General features: G+C 39.6%; 1 pseudogene; it reads right to left on the bottom strand.

Moving 5' to 3' along the window:
- Window positions 1-2,613: 2,613 nt before the first annotated feature.
- LOC100460775 (large ribosomal subunit protein uL3-like) lies at window positions 2,614-3,860 on the bottom strand (annotated as a pseudogene).
- Between the last annotated feature and the right edge of the window lie 453 nt (window positions 3,861-4,313).

Here is a 4,313-nt window from a genome sequence, read left to right as displayed (position 1 = left end):
GTACTATGTATTAAGTATGCAATGACATTAAGTCCAAAAAAGTAATGTACATAGCTTAACTTAAAAATACTTCATTGATAAATAATGCTAATGATCATATGAGCCTTCAGCAAGTCATAATCTTGCTAACGGTGGAGGGTCTTACCTCTATGTTGATGGCTGCTGACTGATCAGTGTGGTGGTTGCTGAAGGTTGGGATGGCTGCATCAATTTCTTAAACTAAGACATCAGTGAAGTTTGCTACATCAATTGACTCTTCTTTTCGTGAAAGATTCTCTGTAGCTGCTGTGTTTGAGAGTATTTTACACACAATAGAACTTCTTTCAAAAGTGGAGTCAATCTTCTCAAACCCTGCCACTACTTTATCAACTAAGTTTATGTCTATCCTAAATTCTTTGCTATCATTTCAATAATGTTCACAGCACCTTCACAAGGAGATTTCAACTCAAGAAACCACTTTTTTGCTTATCCATAAGCAACTCCTCATCTGTTCAGATTTTATCATGAGATTATAGAAATTCAGTAACATCTTCAGGCTTCACTTCTAATTCTAGTTATCTTGCTCTTTCCACCACATCTGCAATTACTTCCTCTACTAAAGTTGTGAACCCCTCAAAGTCATCCATGAAGATTGACATGAACTTCTTCCAAACTCCTGTTAGTGTTGATATTTGGCCTCTTCCCATGAATCACCATTGTTCTTAATAGCATCCAGAATGGTGAAGTCTCTCCAGAAGGTTATCCATTTAGTTTGCCCAGATCCATCACAGAAACCACTATCGAGGGAAGCTGTAGCCTTAAAAATCATATTTCTTAAATTATAAGGCTTGAAAGTTGAAATTATTCCTTGATCCATGGGCTGCAGAATGAATGTTGTGTTAGCAGGCGTGAAACCATTAATCTCCTTGTACATCTCTATCAGAGTTCTTGGCTGACCCCGGTGCATTGTCAATAAGCAGTAATACTTTAAAAGGAATATTTTCTTTAGGCAGTAGATCTCAACAGTGGGCTTAAACTATGCAGTAAACCATGCTGTAAACAGATACGCTGTCATCTAAGCTTTGTTCTTCCACTTATAGAGCACAGACAGAGTAGATTTAGCATAGTAATTAGGGGCCTTATGATTTTTGGAATAGTAAATGAGCAGTGGCTTCAATTTAATGTCACCAATTGCATTGAGCCCCTAAAAAGAAAGTTAGCCTGTCCCTTGAAGGTAAGCATTGACTTCTCCTCTCTAGTTATGAAAGTCTTAGATGGCATCTTCCCCCAAGAGAAGGCTGCTTCATCTACATTGAAAATCTATTGTTTAGTGCAAACACCTTTATTGGTGATCTTAGCTGGATCTTCTAGATAACTTGCTGCAGTTTCTACATCAACACTTGCTGTTTCACTTTCTACTTTCATATTATGGAGATGGTTTCTTTCCTTAAACCTCATGCACCAATTTCTATTAGCTTAAAACTTTTCTTCTGCAGCTTCCTTGCCTCTCTTGGCCTTCATAGAATTGAGGAGAGTTAGGGCCTTACTCCGGATTAGGCTTTGGTTTAAGGGAATGTTGTGGCTGGTTTGATCTTCTATCCAGGCCACTACAACTCTCCCCATATCAGCAATAAGGCTATTTTTCTTTCTTATCATCCATGTGTTCACTAGAGTAGCATTTTTAATTTCCTTCAAGAACTTTTCCTTTGCATTCACCGTTTGGCTAACTTTTTGGCACAAAAACCCTAGCTTTCTGCCTGTCTCAGCTTTCAACATGCTGTCCTCACTAGGCTTAAACATTTTTAGCTTTGGTTTAAAGTGAGGGAGATGTGAATCTTCCTTTCACTTTAACACTTAGAGGCCATTGTTGTGTTATTAATTGGCCTAATTTCAATATTTTATGTTGTAGGGAATATGAAAATCCAGGGAGAGGGAGAAAGATGGAGAGCTGCCAGTCAGTGGAGCAGTCAGAACAGACATATTTATCAATTAAACTCACCATCTTATATAGGTGTGATTTGTGGTACCCCAAAAGAATTACAATAGTAACATCAGAGATCACCATAACAGATATAATAATAATAAATTTGAAATACTGCAAGGCTTATCCAAATATAACGCAGAGACATGAAGTGAGCTCAAGCTGTTGGCAAAATGGTACACAGTAGACTTGCTTGACACGGGGTTGCCACAAACTTCAATTTTTAAAAAATGCAGTATCTGTAAAATATAATAAAGTGAAGTGCAATAAAACAAGGTACCTGTATATCAAATCTCTGCTTTGAATTTTCTTATCTCTTAGTTTTTAAGGAGAAAAAAATGATTAAAAATTAAGGCCACATGATTCTAGATAGCGTAAGAGAATGTAGGGTGGAGAATTAGGGGTGGGAGTAGCTGGGGAATAGGTTTGCCCACCTTCAAACTTATATTGCAGTTCTAGATACAGGGAGTGGTTTGTTATAATTTTGGAGTATTTTTATTTGTTTTTTGTTTTGTTTTATAAATGGAAGTTATAAAGCACAAAGTAAAATTAATGACATCAACCAACCTTATGATTCAGAGTTTTTGTTTTGTTTTTCAGTAGAAAAATAACTTCTATTGATACCCCACTGGCTGCGCCATCTGTTCCTGACATTAAGCTCCTTCTTCCTCTGCTGTTCCATCTTTCATGAGTGGTCCCATGAATGCTTTCTTCTCCTCCAGGGTCTAGAAGCCGCCATGGCCAACTTGGAGGTGGTGTTAGTGTTCTCCAGAGGCCACTGCTCTGTACCAGCAAAGACTTGCAGAGGTTGAGCACTCACTTCTTGGTTCCCACCACACAGCCTTTCGACATGACAAACTCATTGGTCACTTCACCATAGACAAAGCCATCCAGAGGACTGATGCTCTTGTCAGACAGATCACAATCAGTGGATGCATTATTCTTAATCAGTTTGCCATCCTTGATAAGGTAGCTCTGGATGATCATATAGGTATTCTTGCTGATCTCAGTGCAGTGGTAGTAGCCTTTCTGCCCAGTGCATACCACAGAGAAAAAGACGTGGACAGGATGTCATGCCCCATCACAGGCAACCTTGTGCAGCCCTTAGTGGGTCTTCCAGGACAGTTTGTTGGTGTGCCAATGACTGGTGACCACTTTGTAGCCTTTGCCCTTGGTCGCCCCAGTGACATTGATCATTGCATACTGCCCAAACACTTGGTTCACAGGTACTTGCTGCTCTAGACTCTTCTGGGACTACTCTCATTTCTAGGTCACAGTGCTTCCATTCATCTGCATCTCCATCAGGTGCCTTCCGGCATAGAGGAAGCAGGCACATCTGGGTGTGAGCAATGATGATGACTTGGCAGTACTTTTTCATGCTGTTGAAGTTCTTCTCCAGCTGCTTTTCACCATCCTCATCCTGCCATTTCTTTCAGTACTTGGTAAAGGCCTTCTTCTCAGATTTATGCCAGTTTTTATAGAAGCACCTCTTGTACTAATCCTGGATGTGCTCAGCAAAGGTGGTCTTGAAGGTCTGGAGGCCTCAAGGAGTTTCCACATAGCCCACAATTCCTACAACCACCATGGGTGGCATCTTCACAATGGCCCAGCTTCTACTTCCCTCTTGTTCACCTTGGATCCTGGCCTACGGACTTCCCACACAATGTAGGTCATGCCAGCCTTGTAAACCAGGAATGCCATGAAGTGGACTGACTGGGAAGGATCATGCTTGGAGAAGCTCTTCACCTTCCCATGATGCCTGCTGCCGTGCCTCCCAGGCAGGAAGCTCAGGGACCCATGTCTGGGAGCAGAGAACTTCCTGTGAGACATGTTGTCATCAAATCCCGCCAGTAGAGCCAGAGTTCTTAATAGTTTGAGTGGATCCTCCTTTCCCAGAGATGCATTATATAATTAGCACCAAATATTTAAAACAAAATGCTTCAATTATTTTTGTTACAGTGTGTTTAAAGCAGTGAAAAATTAGAAACAATGTAACATCCAATAATAGGAGTATGACTATATAAATTGTAATCGCTCACACAATGGAATAGCATGTCACCATTATGAGGCAGACTTTTATTTACTGATACGTGAGTGAAAAATTCAGGATACAAATACACACGCAGAGAAAATGGACACTTTTCAATATATTTATAGGTAAACTTGCACAAATTTTCTGGCAGGTTATATAGTAAATTATTTTCTCTGGGTGGTAGCTTTAGGATGATTAAACTTATTTCCCTTTTACTTCTTGGTAAAATATATTGTACTTTGTCAAGAATATTCATTACTTCTGTGATTTAAAAAGGGAAGGATGAGGCACACAATTATTTTTTAAGTAATTCCATATTTA

Source organism: Pongo abelii, chromosome 13, assembly GCF_028885655.2.
Source record: "Pongo abelii isolate AG06213 chromosome 13, NHGRI_mPonAbe1-v2.0_pri, whole genome shotgun sequence".
Taxonomy (NCBI): Eukaryota; Metazoa; Chordata; class Mammalia; order Primates; family Hominidae; genus Pongo; species Pongo abelii.
This window is presented reverse-complemented; position numbering and strand designations above follow the sequence as displayed.